Source organism: Sceloporus occidentalis, unplaced genomic scaffold (assembly GCF_023333645.1).
Source record: "Sceloporus occidentalis isolate IW3139 unplaced genomic scaffold, rSceOcc1.0.p SCAF_22, whole genome shotgun sequence".
Classification (NCBI taxonomy): domain Eukaryota; kingdom Metazoa; phylum Chordata; class Lepidosauria; order Squamata; family Phrynosomatidae; genus Sceloporus; species Sceloporus occidentalis.
In genome coordinates this window covers 10,273,204-10,292,072 of record NW_028317002.1, presented here as the reverse complement: position 1 = coordinate 10,292,072, position 18,869 = coordinate 10,273,204, and the positions used below count along the sequence as shown (strand labels likewise).

The 18,869-nt window shown below is 38.2% G+C and overlaps 1 pseudogene; it reads right to left on the bottom strand.

Moving 5' to 3' along the window:
- Positions 1-18,869, bottom strand: part of LOC149301002 (uncharacterized) — a 92,142-nt pseudogene that overhangs the window by 27,874 nt on the left and 45,399 nt on the right.

Here is an 18,869-nt window from a genome sequence, read left to right as displayed (position 1 = left end):
ATTCAGCATGATCTTTCTCTTGAGACTTTTGAAATTACAGTCTAATTTTTCTGGGGGAAACAAAATGCATAGGGCATGCCTTAGAAACTGGTCTCCGAGCTACGATGAGCTTTAACGAGATCACTTTCCTTCACTCTTCAGTCTTTAATACGTTCTTCACAGACTGTTCCTATGCATGATTCTCTTGGTTCATAAAACAATTCATTGTCTCAGTGGTGTACTTGGGGGGGGTCCACCCCGGGTGCCACATATCAGAGGATGCCACACTGACACACTGAGTTACCAAGACTCCTGGAAATTCCCTATTTCATAATGTTTCCCTACCTTCTCCGCTGACAGCTTTCGTGTCCTTTCCTGCAGCTCAGTTTCTTTTCTTGCCTCTTCTTCTTCTGTCTTTCTTCTTCCACTTCTCACCCATATCAGTTCCATTGACCAGGCTTCACCGGAGTATTTTCACAAAAGGGCAGAGCCACGGCACACACCACGAGGACAGAGTCTCCCTCCAGGTGAGGGTGTGCACTGAAGCTCCACCCTTTTGAGGAAAGTCTCTGTGAGGACTGGTCAGCAGAGCCGATACCAGGGACGAGAAGACAAAGACAAAAGTCAGGAGAAAAGACAACAGAAGAAGAAGAGCTGCTGGAAACCAGACAAAGACAGAGACACACAAGCAGTCAGTGGAGAATGTAAGTAGACATTGAGACAGAATGAGTGAGAGTGTAAGTGTGAATAAGAGAGTGAGCAAATGTCAGTGAGAGTGTGAGAGCACGAGTAAGAATGAGTGAAAGTGTTTTTACATTTTAAATTAAAGTGGGGGGCAGAGGGTGCCAAATATAGTTTCCGCCCTGGGTGCCAAATATCCTATGTATGCCCATGCCTTGTATGATATGTACTCATGTCAAATTTATGTTGCCCATAATATCTATGCATTCAACAATGCATAGATACTAATAAGCTCCTATATATCAATAGGATACTTGAAATGTCTTCCAGTAGAATGGTAGAGGCAAGCAAATACTTTCATAACAATTATTACCAACTTTTATTTGTACGCACAAGAGATAGCCTAGGAATTAAAGTCAAGCCTAGCACCTTAAGGACAATGGCTAATAAAATAACCTGTAACTAGGAGGAAGCCGCACTGCTATATTTTCGTAGCGTGTGGCTGTGTGTATCTAGCCTGTTGCTGCATATTACTCTAAAATATTCCACATGAGGGCTCTGTTTTTTAGTGAGGAGATGTGAATTGTCATCCAGCTCACCTGACCTTGCTGGCAAGTGGCAACTATGGAACTTTGATATATATCACAGAATATACCAGGCATTTTGCAAGTGTCAGCATGAGAGGCCATGAAACTTCAACTCAATTTGGTCGGTTGGATTAACTCAACCCAGCCCTTTTAGTGAATAGACCGCTTTGAAGCATTACATCTCAAAGAGTGCTCTAAAGTCTAGAGTACTCATAACATTGCTATATAAATAAACAACAAGCCCACTTAAATGTACCATAAAGTACTAAAAAGGATCAAATGTCTTAAAATCGGTTAGTATCAGTTCTATGAAGCTGCTTCACTGATGGCCATCTATCCAATAGACACCATAACTGTTGTGCATAGTAGCATTCTTTGTAGTAATTTATTCAGAACACGTACACAAGTTTTATTTTGTTAGCTCTAAAGGCTATAAAAGACAAACCAATAAATTGTATATTTTAAGGTGGGATTTGTCATTCTGCTATTTTAGTTTTTTAAATGTGCTACAGTTTTCCTCAGGAGTTTTGAATATAGTGGTTTGAGATTGCGATTTGAATAATATTTCATTGTATTTCCAATAAAAATGCTATATTAAAAAAACAAAACCTGAAAACATGATAAGGATAAATTAGTTTGCAATGGTTACATCCTTTGTTTTGGTCACAGGTGACATTTCATAATGAGACAACACAATACGGAGCGCATATACATGAGGGAAAGAAAAATAAAATACAATAGTGTAATATGTAAAAATCACAAAATAAATTATAAAAATAAGAACCACTCACAAGTGACCTGAGTGTAATGAGCTCATCAACAATCCCATGTTAGAATCTTGAGTGCTGCAAATGAAAGTAGACCAAAATGGTGCAATATCTTCGATAGTCGGATATGAAGAAAACGAAAATGCACTTACAATTGCGGTGGCACCACTCAGAAAGAATAGTGCATGTGCGTGTGAATAAAATAGAGTTAAACCAAATATTGGAAAATATTTGGTTTAACTCTATTTTATTCACACGCACATGCACTATTCTTTCTGAGTGGTGCCACCGCAATTGTAAGTGCATTTTCGTTTTCTTCATATCCGACTATCGAAGATATTGCACCATTTTGGTCTACTTTCATTTGCAGCACTCAAGATTCTAACATGGGATTGTTGATGAGCTCATTACACTCAGTTCACTTGTGAGTGGTTCTTATTTTTATAATTTATTTTGTGATTTTTACATATTACACTATTGTATTTTATTTTTCTTTCCCTCATGTATATGCGCTCCGTATTGTGTTGTCTGGTTGTATATACACCTTGAGGAAGAGTGGTTTTGGAAGCTGCTATCTTGAGGGAAGTATTTATTTTGTTATTATCACACACGTGAGATTTTTGGTTTTTTCTTCTTTTGCACTTGACATTTCATAATGAGCCTGTGTGAGACATGAGTTATGATCCTTCCGAAAAAGCAAGGTTTAGCTTGTGTCTGCATATTAACAAGACTGGTTTCCCTCTACTATGCTTACGCAAGCCTTTGGAAATCCAGTTATTTTCCAGAAGCTTCTTTTCTGTGTCCAGTGGACTGTAGCCCCTGCAGGATGAGCTCATGCCCTGCATTACAGCTTCGCAGGATATATTTTTCACCAGAGACAATAAGGATAGTGCAATGAAGCTTAACATTGCTCAGTCTGATAAATTCCGCAGTTTAATATTGTTTGCCAGAACTGGGATGAACAGCTGCAGAAGTACTTTAATAAACCAAATTAACTTGGAACGGTGCTGGGTTCATCTATTGGAGAGTAACTGCCAATTTATAATAATATCATTTATAATTTTATATTAGCTCCATTGTGGAAATTGCAGATCTCTTTAATACAGATTACTATATATATATATATATATATATATATATATATATATATACATACATATATATATATATATAAAACATTGCTTTAATATGACTTTATGTAATTACCTTAGGTATAGGCTGGACATAGGATATAACAGAAGTATCTACTTAGTAAGGTTATTTATTTGGATGCAAATGCAAATTGAGTTTAAAACACAAATTATAGAATGTAAGCTAGTTCTGTGTCATATTCTGTATCAAAAGTATGTTATTTGACTGACTGAAAATTACCAGGATTTGTAAAACATTGTGTTATCTGAAATTCAAAGTAAATAGAGGATTGTAGAATAAAAATGCAATATTTACAAAAGCCTTGTTGAGCTGTCGTCTACTCCATCAAATATAGAACAAGGGTGTAGATGACATCAAAATCTATTTTTTTTTTTTTAAAGTTACATACATATGTATTATGATATATGCTACTAGAAAACTACTCGTAGTCCCATAATGTGGGTGGACATGGATATCTATGTCTATTTACTAAGAGGTTGAGTGGGCAGTCAAGTTAAGGGTTAACTCAACTGACCAGACTCAACGCCAGTTGAATGGTTTCTCATGTGCAAGCTGATACATCCTGCTCACAGATAAATAATGTGAGTTTTACATTCACTAGATATATAAATCTGCTATGTGTTTTGGTGCATGTCTGAGCATTGGTCATGAATAATTTAAGCCATGTGTTCAGAAAATGAAATAGCTGTTTGGGAGGAATTTGTAAGCCTGAAGAGACAAGGTTCTGCAGCTCCGCACACATCGGAATTCAGAAACAAAAAGCAAGACAACTCACAGGCTACTTTCTATAGCTCTTTACTGCCCTTGCTCAGGGCTCTGCGCGGATAAGGACCACATCTCCAAATTACAGCAAGAGGGCAAATAATAGACTTTTGGTAAGTATCTCACCCAGAAGACTGGGACTAAACATACGTACAGTATTTCACAAAAGTGAGATACACCCCCTACATTTTATTATTTCTTTTCATGTCACAACACTGAAGAAATGACACTTGGGAATATATCCTATGGGAGGTACCGGCTAGGGATTAAAAGTATGAACATTCCTCTGGAGATGTTTGGAAATGAATTGGGCCGCATCCTTCCTCTATCCCTGACCCGTGGAGGGAGTAATGCTTTTATTTGCAGCAAAACGTGAATGATGTTCTATTTGTTTTTTCCACTGTGCTTTCCAACTTTCAAATGCCCGTGCCAGGACATTGGAGCAACATCAAGGCAGACAAGGTGGCTATAGTGAAATCATTTCACATTCTGCCCATGTTACGAATGCGGTGGTGTGATTCGACAGAACATTCTGCCCATGGAACAACCTATTACTTTAGCTTTATAACCTTTATGTACAGGCTCAGTGCCTGATTTGGACACGATGCATGCCAAGAATGGCAGTTCAACAAACGTTATAAATAACCAGACTGCCAAAAAGGTCTACTGTAATGTAATACTGAAAAAAATCTGCATACATCATACATGATTGGGTCACAGAAAGATCTCATCAATTACCTCTAGACAAGGTGACTCAATAATAACTTTTTAATATGCTTTTATGCTGTCAAAGGTTCCTTTGGAGATTTGTAAAGGAATATGATATTGTATCTTTTAGTAATGTATGACGAGAATATACACTGTGCTTAATCTCTAGCTTTACATTGCTAGTCAGGATCTATATTCAAGGCTATTTATTGACTGACATTCCCAGTCACTATGTATTCATGTCCAGAGATTGTGTCTTTTCCTTCTTCTCCAAAACTAATTACAAAGAGGCAGACTGCTGCATTGCAGTGCAGCCGCAATAGCTTTTAAATGTTGTCAATTTATCTTCAGAATGTCCCAGTGGCTCCTGGCCCAGCAGGTTAGTCTGAGACACACGGGAAACATTGGGAGAAGTATCCAAAATAAACTCACCGGCTCCTTTTGTGGCTAGATTTCTTCTTTTTTCTTTTCTTTGGAGGAGGTGAAACTGAGCTGCTCAGTCTTCTTTTTGTTCTAAGTAAGGAAAGAGATTTTAAAACACAATTATTATTATTAATACACATGGGATTGTGGAAACAAAAAAAAAAATGCACTTTTAAAACAATTTTAAACATTGCTAAAAATACGTTGTCACCCTGGGTCATAAAAGTGTCTATGCTGCACAAGTAGCTAAACCCAGTTTTGTGCCAGTTGCATATACAAAAAGAAAAGTGATCTGATTTTCAGCTAAGATTTCAGTTGTGGACAACATTTACTACAAGCAAATGTGCCACTTTCTAAATGACTTTATTACAGTAGACATCATTACCGCGCAGCCGTATAAGTTAAAGGTTTTCTATTCATTCAGATAGATTTCTATTCAAATATGTCTTCTATTCGGAATTCTTCTGTAATCCCAAATTTGAAGTCATGCTTTTATCTAAAATCTAATTCCTCTGCTCCCAGTTCAACCCTTCTTTTCTATTCTGCTTGTCCTTTAACAAGCTGCATTAATAATGAAAGTTATTACACGGCAGAGGGCAGACATTTTTTCGGCATTTAAAGCATTTAATCAGAGCCCGTTAAAAATCAGTCATCTTCAGTGGCACATAGAGAGCGGATCTATCTCATTTCCCCTATGACCAGCAATTTACAGCTTCAGTTCCTGCGTCTTAAAAGCAGACATTGAAACAGCCATCTTTAATGATTAGACAATGAGCAACATTCCTTCTGACCTGTTCCCCTCAATGCCTAGTTAGAAAATGCTGCTTATAAGAGCACAGATGACTGTTGAATCTGAATATTCTTCTGATTCCCAGAATAGAGCAGAGCCCAACTGTTATAAAATCAGAATCCCCATTATTTAAGTGCCTACAGGAATAGTGGTACCGGAGGAGGCTGTTTCAACGTGCCTGGAGCCTGTCACCATCCTTTTATGCTATGTAAATTGGGAAGATTGTTTCTATCATACTATGCAGATTAGGTTAATCACAATGCACTGATTTTCTCTCTAAAACAAGTTATGTTACAGTGGGAAGGTTAAGGAATTTTGTTGTTACAAGCAAGTCGCAGTTAAGATTACAAACGTCATTGAGCCACATGACTATGTCCTGACAAAAGAGGCATGAGTTAGCACATAGTAATGCAAATATTTTGTAGATTAAGAGAAAATATTCTCAGTTGTATTTTTTTTGTCTGCAAGCGTGCTAGGAACTGCAAAGATCCAATTGATCCACTTTGATGGACCCTTTCACCTTCATTTTCTAGGCTTAAGGAATACGGCGGTTGGATTAGCTACGAAAAATACTCATGACCTCTGGGGGACTCAACAAATTTATACTTTTGAACAGGAAAAATGCATGTGCATTTTATGCTTCCGAGAGCACTAAGTAATGTCAATGCCATAAATCCCTACACCGCTTTTGGCCCTTTTAGGGGACATACTTAGGGTTTCTGACCTATCAGTTTATGTACGTTTCAAAAGAATAATGTATTTTATTCACACAATTGAATTTATAGACATGTTTGCTGCAGAACTACCAGTATATTGGTTCCAAACAATGAATGTCACTGCTAACTTGATAGTTATAGAGTTGATTTAGTTGAAGGCATATTCATAATAAGAGGCATAAGGTAGGCGTACTGGAGATTGCTGTTGACCGCAACAATTTAGGAAAGATATCCACTGGAAGTTCTATTGTAGCATACCTAAACCTGGTGTAGATTCTTCAGTGTGAGTGATGTGTGAACCTCAACACAATAGGAAAGTAACTTGCCAGTTGACAAATAACTGCTATAAATGGGCAACGAAGTGCAAGATAGAGTTTCCGACGTTTCAGTGTCACATCATTTAAAAGATCAACTTTTGCTGATCCTATGAAAAAGATAAAACGCACTAAAACCTTGCAACTGCCATCAAAAGTTAATCACATCTGAGGTCAGCTTCTGAGGATTACGCTCGGAGGCGTACAGCATATTTTGCTCGATAAGCTTTTTCTCATGTGGCTTTGGGAAGATCCAGAAGAAAACATGCATTCTCTAATTAATTTTCAAACCTTCAAATCAGAATGCGACTGATTCTCCATCTCATCATGTAGCCTGAAGCAAACACAGAACTTAATGTATGGAAAAGTATCCTGCTATATTTAAAACTAGTAATTTTAATACAAGAGCACTAACGCCACTCAAATAAAGCATATTATGCAAATCACTGCATTTATGAATCTTAAGTGGTGGATTGCATAGTTGTGCATTTAAGTTGATGCTGTATATGATGGTAATTACGATCTCGATTCACTTTAGGTCTCTGTCTGTAAAACAGATCTGCCTCACTCAGTCTGGAAGTGGTTATCACTTTGAAGTAGTTCAGTTAGCCAAGACAGTCATTGCCACATATGCCATTCCCCATGCAGGTAAAGCTTTTTTAAGCACTTATCTCAGATACTTCTTTCTCACAGCCAGTTCTACTTCAAAAACATTGGTGCCTCTTTCATCAGCTTTAATTAATTCATACCCATTGAAGTCTCTGTTCTCTAAACGGACAGTCCCTGCTTTAGACCCAAATGTCCTCCCTCTTTCCTCCCTCATGTCCCTCTTTTCTAAAAGTTCAGAGTGTGTGGTGGTTATGAATGTCTTACAGTGTTATTCAGCATACAAGACACAATACTGCCTGTAGAAAAGGTAGATAATCTTCTAATAAATGTAACTATTTAACTAAAATACATTACTATTCTTTTAAATGTATTCTTCTACTACTTTTACACAAACACATTCTACTTACTATTACTAGCAGCACTGCAGGTCCATGGCATGAGCCCACTAGTCTAAGGGCGGCCCAGTCCCACAAAATTAACCCAAAAGCCCGAGTGGTGAAGCTAAGGCCAAGGCCATACCAGGTGTCCCTATGCACAAGGACCACATAATCTGGCACCTCAGATTATTAAAGAATAAAACTAAACAAAAAAAGAACATAAAAGCAAGGCAGATGCATAGAATGAGTGCAACACACAGAAAATGTTTAGGGTTTAGGTAGATGTGCATTGTATTTTTATCAGGTCCAACTACTTTGCTTACCATGGCACCCCTAAAACACACCGCTTACAATGGCACCGCTATGGCTATTGCAATAGGCACAAAGTAGCACAGCTAGCTGCATGCGGGGACAAATTGCTGACTGCTATAAGAGACGTGTGCACAGAGATTAGGTATAAAGAGCAATTGTGGTACAAAGTGCTGAAATGGTGACATCGCAATGGTGGCCAATTTATTGTTCCAGTTAATTACTCAGATTCTATCACTTTGCACTATTACACCACCCTATAGACAAGCCTTAATGCACCTCAGTATTAACATTTATATTAAGGGACTCCAAGTGTATTCATGTTCAAGACTCCATAATAAATGACCTTATGCCTTCTAAGCCTACACATATCTCAAACAGAGCACAGTGAGCCCTCAACTTATTTAAAAATGGTGGGGGTGGATAACTAAGAAATCACTGTTTTAATTTGGTACGTTCAAGGAATCAATTACATTACAAAAAAGTAGATAATAATAATAAGCAGATTTAAACAAAGTAGAATGCAAGCTGCAATTAATTTTTCTAGAAAACTTCTATTTATTTTCTTTAAATTGTAAGCCCAACCATATATCTCCTGGTTCTCTTTAAGCCTCTTGTGCAGATGAAGCATTTTGGTAGCTTAGAGTCTGGAAGCCGTGAGCAGTATCATCTCTTACCAATACCTGAATGATTAATGTCTAGTTGCTGCTGACAAGAAAAGAAAAATCAGAGGCCCTTTAACCCATGTACTGCTGGAGGGGAACGTTATTATTATGAGGGAATGCGCTACTGGTACATGCAGGCTTTCTGCAATCAAAATGGTTAAAAAAATAAAAAAATGGTCCTTGAGAGAACAAATCAGTGAAGGATCAGTGAAAATGCTTTCATGAAGAATTCTGCATGGCCCCATTCCATCGCTTAGAATTAATTTAATGTTTTCCTGAAGAGCTGTCAGACACTACTCTCCAGAAGCAGTATGAATGATGAAATAGTAGGGTATCGAGTGAGGGGACTTTTCATAATAGTTGTTCATGTAAGTCCTTGAAATACTTGGCACCCATATGACCAAACAGATAGGGTGGAGTGTATATGAAAAGGTAAGAATAAAAACAGAAAGCAAAATATACCAAATATGCCTATATACATTGAGACACGGTAAAGCACTGAGGCTTAAATTAAAGGGACTAATATGGTCATGGGATGGTCATGCACTATTTCAATTGCATTAAATTAATACTAAAGTAGACATATCACTTTTCCCAAATCCATCGGTTCACAGTTCTATATGTAAAACATTTTAGCTTTCTATATGCTAGAGTGTTTAGAGATTAAAATAAGCAACATATATTTAAAAAAAAAACACCTAATGCATACCCGGGCACCCTCTGGGTATATCCAGAGTCTCTTGGGGAAGCCCCAGTTCTCCGGGTATCTGAGTCCCTTTCTTCTTTGTCCAGGCAGAGAAGCAGTGCTTGAACATGCCCATTCCCACTTAAAAAACCTTAACATTGCTCCTAAGCATAGCTAGCCCTGTTATCTCTCTACCCCAGAAGAGGGAGCGCTCAGAATAGTTCCCAGGTATCTCAACTTCTTTTTGGTCAGGATCTGCATAATGCATAATTCATTTGAAGAAGGGAAAACCCAGAACTACCATAAAACAAAGATTTACAGTGATCTTTTGTCAATGCAAGGGATGTATGTATCTGCCCAATTGTTATGTTTCTAGGGGGTGAGGATAAGAAACTGGACTTTGGGATAAGAAATTGATTAAAATATACTGCCCTTCCCATAGGCTGCTTCTGACCCCAGCTTCCATGAGGTGAGATTTCCAATATGATTACACTGATTTAAAAAAACACAAGGTAGTTCTAAGGAATCTGTGACATCAACAGTTTGGCTTTAAGGAAACAGAAGGCTTGACGGAAAGTGCAAGTTAACTGAAGTGGTGAGAACAGAAAATCTTAAATGCCTAAATGCACGGCTATTTCACAATTATAAATGCCTGACAATCAAGCAAAGGCTGACCTATAGCACGACATTATGAAGTGACATTTAGTAATGCTTATTTAATATTTTTTTCATATGATGCTTATATGTGTATGTGAAGCACGGTGATGTGCCTGATCTTCAGGCACTACTAGATAGAAACATATAATTTGACGGCAGATTTCTCTGTTAATATATGTAAATATGACTGTGGTCTACATCTAGAGCTTCAAGAGTAATTCACATTCAAACCACTGTGTAAGAAAACGGTGGTAATATTGACAGACCCTAGCTTCAAGGTTCTCTGCATAAAGATTCTAGACAAAAAATGTATAGGTCCACGTGCAGTTCCACATACAGCAACAGCAAGGACTGTTCCTTTCATGACTTGTTTCTTTCTGTGTCCCTTTAGCAGTCCAATTTGATGCTGTGTACTGTTCAAGCTGCCATTGATGTTAATACATCATCAGCATAAAAAATGTATGCACACTTCTGATTATGCGGTTTGCTTAGAAGTAGAAATGCTAGTTGGAACTATGTACAAGGGAGGGATGGAGTGAAGGGGACAGGCACAGATTTTAGGAGAGGACATGCAAGTTGTCATACAACTTACATGCAGTCATCTGAAACTCAGTAAGTTTAAAGTCTCAGCATGTATATTAGAGAAATTAAGTTGTTTTGCAAGTGTTGGCAGGAGATTGAAGTGGAATCTGGTCAGTTGAGTAAACCCTAAACCAGACTAACCACAACACTTCACCGCAAATCCTGTTCTTTAGTACGCACCTGCCGACTGGGTACATGCAGCCTCACGCTTCTAGCGTGGAAGAGTGTAGCTAGCACATGCATGTATCAAGCAGGTGGCGGCACGTGCGCCCTTTAGAGGCTATTGGCCTTAAAGTGATCTGGCCCTACCATAAAGATGCCCTTGGAAGCTGCTGCTGAGGGTGTCTTACTACCAGGTTCTTTACGTTTTTAACACATTTATGAAAAGTTCAGTAATGGTAATTTTAGTTTAAAGTCCTTCGGCTCCTACTGTAATGTCATTATTGCAAAAACACCGCTATGTGCCCTGCAACCTCTTTTAAGCCTCTTTGAACACTCTTGGAACATCTACAGACTTCATTTATACCTGAAACCAAATGTACGGTCAAGCTGATTGTTTGCAAAGCACCTTGAGTGGAAGGAAGCCTTCTGGATGGATGAAATCTTAATTACATTGAAATGGTGCTTCACTATAGGTATAAAGCAATTACTGCACACAGGCACAGGGAGAAAAGATTCATTGTGTATAAATGGTTCTTACCTGTAATCCCTGTGGCTACTGTCTTCCTGATACCAATCACTGTGACAGTCGCATTCCAGCATGTAGTCTTCCCCGTATACTGAATACTCTGTGGCACACTCTTCTCCAGGAACTACATAATGGTTTTCAATGATGCTGCCAGACAAAAAGAGGACTTTTTTTTATCATGAACTACAATCCAACATTTTCAGAACAGCAAATAGCATGCCATACTGCAAAACTGTACTGTAACTTTCTGTTATATGATATATATATATATATATATATATATATATATATATATATATATATATACTTTTCTGCGTATGGCATTTGTTTTATTACTTTTTGGTCTAGGAGCAGTAGGGAGTATCAGTTATTAATTTGCAAAATAAAGGTAAGGGAAGCACTCATCTTCAAACCAACTACAAAAGTTGTATTCCCATATACAGTGCTGTGAAAAAGTATTTGCCCCCTGATTTCTTCTGTTTTTGCTTATGTGTCACATTTAAATGTTTTGTGGCAACAACTGCAATCAAACATTTGTGATAATTGGCAATGAGTCTTTAATGTCGTGGGAACTTTGGCCACTCTTCTTTGCAGAATTGTTTGAGCATAAACTGCTTTTTAAGGTCATGCCATGACATCTCAATCAGATTCAAGTCAGGACTTTGACTACGCTGCTGCAAAACCTTCATTTTGGGGGTTTTTGAGACATTTAGGGGTGAACTTGCTTGTGTGATTTGTATAATTGTCCTGCTGCATAACCCAACTGCGCTTGAGCTTTAGGTCATGAACTAATGGCTGGACATTCGCCTTCACGATTTTCTGGTAGAGAACAGAATTCATGTTTCCATCAAGTAATCCAGGTCCTGAATCAGCAAAGCAGCCCCAGACCACCACACAACTACCACCATGTTTGACTGTTGGTATGATTTTCATATTGTGGAATGCTGTGTTAGCTTTACACCAGATGTAATGGAACCCATTTCCAGTTTTAACTCATCAGTCCACAGAATATTACTCCAAAAGTCCTGGGGGTCATCAAGATGTTTTTTGGCAAATGTGAGACAAGCCTTTGTTTTTGTTTTGGCCAGAGGTGGTTTTTTCACCCTGCAACTCCATTTTTGCAGTTTCATTTTTATTGTGGAATCATGAACACCTTAACTGAAGCAACCGAGGCCTGCAGTTCACCATGTGCTCTTTTGAAGTTTTGGTAGGCTGGCCACTCGTGGGAATGTCCACCACTGTTCCAGGTTTTCTCTATTTGTAGATAATGGCTCTCACCATGGTTTCCTGGAGACTCAGAGTCTTAGAAATGGCTGTGTGTCACTTTCCAGACTGATAGATGTTTCAATGTTTCTCATCTGTTCTTGAATTTCTTTAAATCGTGGTATCATTTGCTGCTTTTTTAAACCTTTTTTCCTACTGTACATAAAATCATCAGTGTGACAAATATGCAAAAACTTCAGGAAGGGGCACTGCAAATTATATTATGCCTTACACATCACCCTGCATCTGACTTTCCTTCAAATCTGGCACACAGAATGGGATTTTCTCCTACATCAAAGCAAACGCAAGGTTGAGGTAAACGCAATAAAGATACTGGTTACATAAAATAAGGTCAATTCCCCATTTCATCTCCCTGATTTGTGCTATGTATTATGAAGGACCAACCCTGGAGAGCTTCTTCTGCAAGAGGGGCAGAGCTGGCCCTGCATAATGGCCCCAGGTCTTTGTGCATATGCCTCTGCTAGACGGACTAATGTGTTATCAAACAAACAGGAGCGAGGTCATACAAACAGCTTACACTGTTCCTCTAGGGCAGGGTTGTCCAACATGCGGCCCGCGGGCCAAATGCGGGCCGGGGACCTCAAGGTGCGGCCCGCGTGAGATCGGCAGCCAGGATCACAAGAGCCCTGCTGCTTACTTGTGGGAGGGTCTATTCTCTGCTCCAGTCCTGCTTCCTCTGTGTGGAGAACGAGGGAGGCCGCGCCCCCTGCTGAAGTCTGTGATCGGCATTGAGAGAGCTGCAGTGCAGGTAAGGGGGTGGGGGAGTGTGTTTGAATGAGTGCCTGATTGAGGGAATGAATCTGTGAATGAATTAATTTGTGTGTGTGTTATAGCATGGATGTGTAAGTGCTGGAACCTTGGCATGATGGGATTGTGATTGCAGTTAACAATCCCACTCCTATCATGCCAAGTCAGCCAGTACATGCTGAAACCTGGCTAGCTGCCCCCTTGTGTATTGATGCTGCCAGCAGTATGGGGTCTGCACTTACAGCCACCCTGTACCAGCATGTACTGGCTGACTTGGGATGATAGGAGTGTGATTGCTAACAGCTAACAGCAATCATAGTCCCATCATGCCTAGGTTCCAGCATTTACTGGTTGCCTGGGTATAAAAAGAGTGTGTTTGCTGTTAGCAATCACACTCCTATCATGCCAAGTCATATTGTTGATTTTTTTTGTCCAATTGTGGTGTGTTACTTTTAATAAAAGTGTGGTTACACACTAAAATTGGACAAAAAATACCGGTACAATGCCCAGCCAACCAGTGCATGCTGGAATCTGGGTATGCCTGAGATTGCTGTTAACAATCATAATATATAATTTTTTGTACAATTTTGGTGTGTAACTTACTTTTATTAAAAGTGTGTGGGGGGTCATTTTCAGTTTAGGCTAAGTGAACCCTGAATTTTCGGTTTTGGTCCAGAATTTTCAATTTAGTGCATCGCTAAAATAAATAGAACTATTTTATTTGTACTTATCCAAAATACTGAATTTGTGGTCACAAAACTTTCTAGGCCCAGAAATCAGTGAGAGGAAAAATAAAGGTTTTGTGTCATTTACTTTATTTTAATCTGCATATCTTATTAAAGGCCATATTTTCTCACAGTGAAAAATGAGTGCGGCCCGCGCACGTATACAATTCTGATGAAGTGGCCCACTGCAGAAAAAACTTGGACGCCCCTGCTCTAGGGAAAAGGTTTATAATCTGAAACATTCAAAATAAGTCACTTTAAACATTATTCTTATAGCCTATAAGATGTTTTTCATTGCTTACAGTGTGAATTGCTTGTGAATAAAAAAAGGATCTGAGGGCTAAATTATAAAGTATAAAGCTCAATAAACATTTCACACATTTTATGTGAATTTAGGAAAAAAGTAACATCTGCATTATCCTCTTGCCATTAGGTACTAGAGCCCTATCTGGTTATTGTATTTTTAGCTTTTGCAAAGCATTTATTTATTACCATATAGTTGCTTGCAAGTAGATGTGACTACATTTTGCACAGGTTGTGTGTAGGGGCATGCAAGTTGCCATCCAGCTCGCATGAACTCATCTGCAACTAGCAAAACGTATATTTAAAAAAAGTTACATAACCATATATTTAAAAAAAAAAAACAACCAAAATCAACAAGTCTGTTCTAGAATCTAGCATGGATGAAAAATCAGCAGCATGGAAAGCAAGTAATGTACATGCTTTCAAATACTAAATAAATATGATACTATATTATTATACTATACTATATTATATTATTATATTATTTATCTTAATATGCATTTCCTGATTTGATTTCAAATTGTTAAAAATCACATTTTAAATCACATTTTAAATTCTTTTTATATAAAGTCTCTAATGGGGTTCATTGCTAATATTGTACAGTAGTCTCTTACATGCTGCGTTTCTCATTCATCAGATGCTTTGGGATGCCACACATTCTGTCTCTCAAATACTAAAATTTAAACTTAGACTGTTATTAAAGTAAACGTCATTTTTAATCCTGTGTTTTTTTAGGCACTTCTATTTCACCATTCAAATTGCTTAACAACTTTCCTGCCACTGGTTCTACTCTTCCATTTCAGCTTAATTTATTTGAAACTATTCCATTTTTTTACTGAAAGGAGGTTATCTGTCTTCATTAAGGAAGATTTATTCTTGTAGCAGTATTAGAAAGACTGTTGATAGAATTTTACCTGTATCACCTGTTCTTCTTTAGTACAAGACACGGTTCCACTGAGAAAGCATACCTAATATATCCTCACATGTTTCTGCAATGCTAATATATATATATATATATATATATATATATTGAGAATATTAGATTTTTCCATAAAAAGGGAGGGACTACCTAAACTAAGAGAGAGAATTAAGTCTGTTTTTAATGGCATTTTTTTACTGGTGCTAGTAGCGTAGCTTGCCCTGGACCCAAATGGCATTAAGTACAGCTTTACTAATGTCATAAAACTGATAACAGAGTTGTAGAATGTGTAGCATTTGTTATGTGCTTGCAGATATTACGTATGGTTTGTCATATTATATTTTGTTGATTTTTAATCTGGGTGATTTTTAATCTTGTGGGTTTGCATCCCTCAAGAATGGAGTTGGAAAACGTTGGTCTTAAGGAACTTAAAGGAAACGTTTACTGTCCCCCACACTGTACATTGCAAAGCTAGTGCTGGAGCTGGCTGGAAGAGAATTAAAGACATCAGAATTCAAGGTAACCCTGGTTCATTCATTGCCATGGTTAAGCTGTTCCATTTTAAATGAGCATGGGAAGTTTTAGGTAAATTGAGTTCAGTACATCTTCAAAAATGACAAGAGTAATATTGCAATGGGTGCATCCAGCAAAAGTCAATAAATTCTGCGAAAGGTTACACATTAGCTGTGTCTGAATTTTGTTGGCGTCGGCCTTCATTAAGATCAATTGACTTTCTTAGTCAGCAGAACTTAAGTGCTTAATATGTGTTCCTAAAGTGCCACTTGATGCACGTCAACTGTCTTTCCGACAACAAATTAATGCATGTACATTTTGAGAAATGACAATGTGGCTCAGGAACTCAGATTATATAGTTTCTTAGTTAAATCCGCTAAAACTATCTTGCATTGAACTCTATATATTAATTAAATGAAACTATCAGACTATTGAGAGTGCAGTTTTTCAATGATAGATAGACAGATGGATAAATTCTAGATAGATAGATATCTTACATTATACTAGGAGCCAAAAACTGAATAATGGTTATAGGTGTTGCAGTTTGTCCGATATATGCCATCAGAAGGGATATTCTAATACCTAGCCACACACTTTACAAAAAATATCTGTAAGCAGCCCTGATCCACTTCTGTACCATTGATTTACTCACATATGACGCCCATGCTGGTTTTCTTTTGTCAGCACTCCCTCTTTCTCCATAAGCATCTGACGAAATGTTCCCACTTTTTGACGTATTTCCTCTTCTGAATATCTGAAACAAAAACCAGGCACAATGTTTTTATAATTTCTTATTTTACAGCTGTGAGATAGACATGTGAATATTATTGCGGTGTGTAAGATGTCTTTGATCTGATATCACTCAAGGCACCAGAGTGTGAATACTACTCTATGGAAGTCACATCACTTTATCATGTGTCATGCCTGTCCCTATTCCACCTCCTGTTAGTACATCAATCGCTATATTACAATAGGACAGAAGAGAGCCGAAGCACATATTAGAATATACTCCAAGATAACCACTTGGATTTCTTGCTAGAAAACACCGGCACTGCAGACTATTTGCTCCACTGCAGATATAAAAGACCAGTAAAAGAACACATGAATACAATGCAGAACTAATCTGGCAAGAACACACAATTTTATATGATGTGCAAAATAAATGCTTATTGTCCATGTAAGTGATATTTATAGCTAGTCGATTGTATTGCAAAGGATAGCTCTGCAGTTGTTTTCGGTAAAGTGCACTTAAGTGTCATGAAATTGAAAACGTATTGGTTGCAGCAGTGTGGTCAATAGACCGTTCAACTCCTGTTATGCCTTTCAAAAAACAATGACTAATACGGAATATATTCAAGATAAAAAGAGCTGCCCTGTGCACTTTCCTTTAGTGAAAAGTGTTAGTGTTTGACAGGGTAAAGCTGTATGCCCGCGAAGAAAGCCATTCCTAGCTATGATCATTAGCAATCAATGTCTACAGCGGAAAACAAATTAAAAGGGAAAATCGCTACCGTAACTTGTAAGTCACGTAGCATTTTTTTTCAAGGTTTAAGATCTGGTCTAGAAGGAGAATCAACAGTCGAAAGAAATATTCTTTAAAACCATGGACAGCTATTCGCAGGTGCCAAGCTGATGGAGGTAGCAACAAAAAATGTCATATATCATGCCAAAAATATTGCTGAAGCTGTTTGTTCATTTTGGCATTAACCTGTGTGCATTTTTCTGACAAGATTATTTTGTAGCGTTAGATAATATCTCCATAAGGCATTTTGTTAAGTTGTTAAACTAGCGAGAATGAGAAGAAGCTTCATCATGAAATCTAAACAAACAATAAAAAATCAAATTAAAATATGTTATATAGACAGGGCATAAGAACGAAGTGGGAGGAATTTACATAAAAAGAGCACTATATATATCTTTATCTTTGCCATGTTATGTAAACACTCCCATTGTAATCATGATAAAACTAGATTAATTAGAGGAAGGAAGGCATTACCACGTGAACTGTTTACTCTTAGAAAAAGGAGCTTTCCTTAGATTAACACATAAGCACAATATAACGTATGTGTTCTTTATTGGCATACCTGGGAACTCTCCGGGTTTGACCCGGGGATTGCCGGGTGAGCACTGCTTCTCCGGTTCAAGACCCGAATCCTCGGGTTCGCGGGGTCTTGACATGCCCTGCTCCCCGCCCATTTTCCTTTTAAAAGGGGGTGTTTCCTGCTGCCATGAGTGGGAGTGCCCCAACGTCAGTGGGACCGCCCCTGACGTCAGCGGAAACTTCCACTGACATCAGTGGGAACGCCCCCGTTGTCAGCAGGACCTCCCACTGACATCAGTGGGCAGTCCTGGCCGCGTCCCGCAAGGGAAGTCTCCTGGTAGCCGGAGACCAGAATTTCCCAGGTATGGTTATTGGTCAATGTTAAGACAGTTGTGCTCATATGTAGGAAAACATCCTGGCTTTGATGTTAGTACCCCCTACTTAACCATGCAGCAGCAAGTAGATTAAAAAAAGCAAAATACACTTCCCCTGTTGACAAAGCAGTTACCGTATGAACTAAGGCCTTCACTAACCATATATAAAATGCATTTTGAATGTGTTTCCCTTTTAGCTTTTAAAAAATGATCTACTGCAAGACTACCAATAAGAATCATTTTAGAAAAACCCTGAGTTAAACAAAATAATTTGCACTGGGTAGAAGGGAAATTGCATTCTTAAGCTACTGTGCTCTAGCTGTGGTTTCTTTGAAAATGGATTTTCATCCTGGTTTGGGGAGTACGTAGGGCATTTACTTTTATGTTACTCGTTTCCTCTGTTTAAGTGGTCTGCCAAGACTAATCTTTCTTCACAACAGACCTTCCACTCAGACACAGTTGCTTACTTTACTCTTCATGGCTTTCATATAACTGATAGATGACTGTCATGT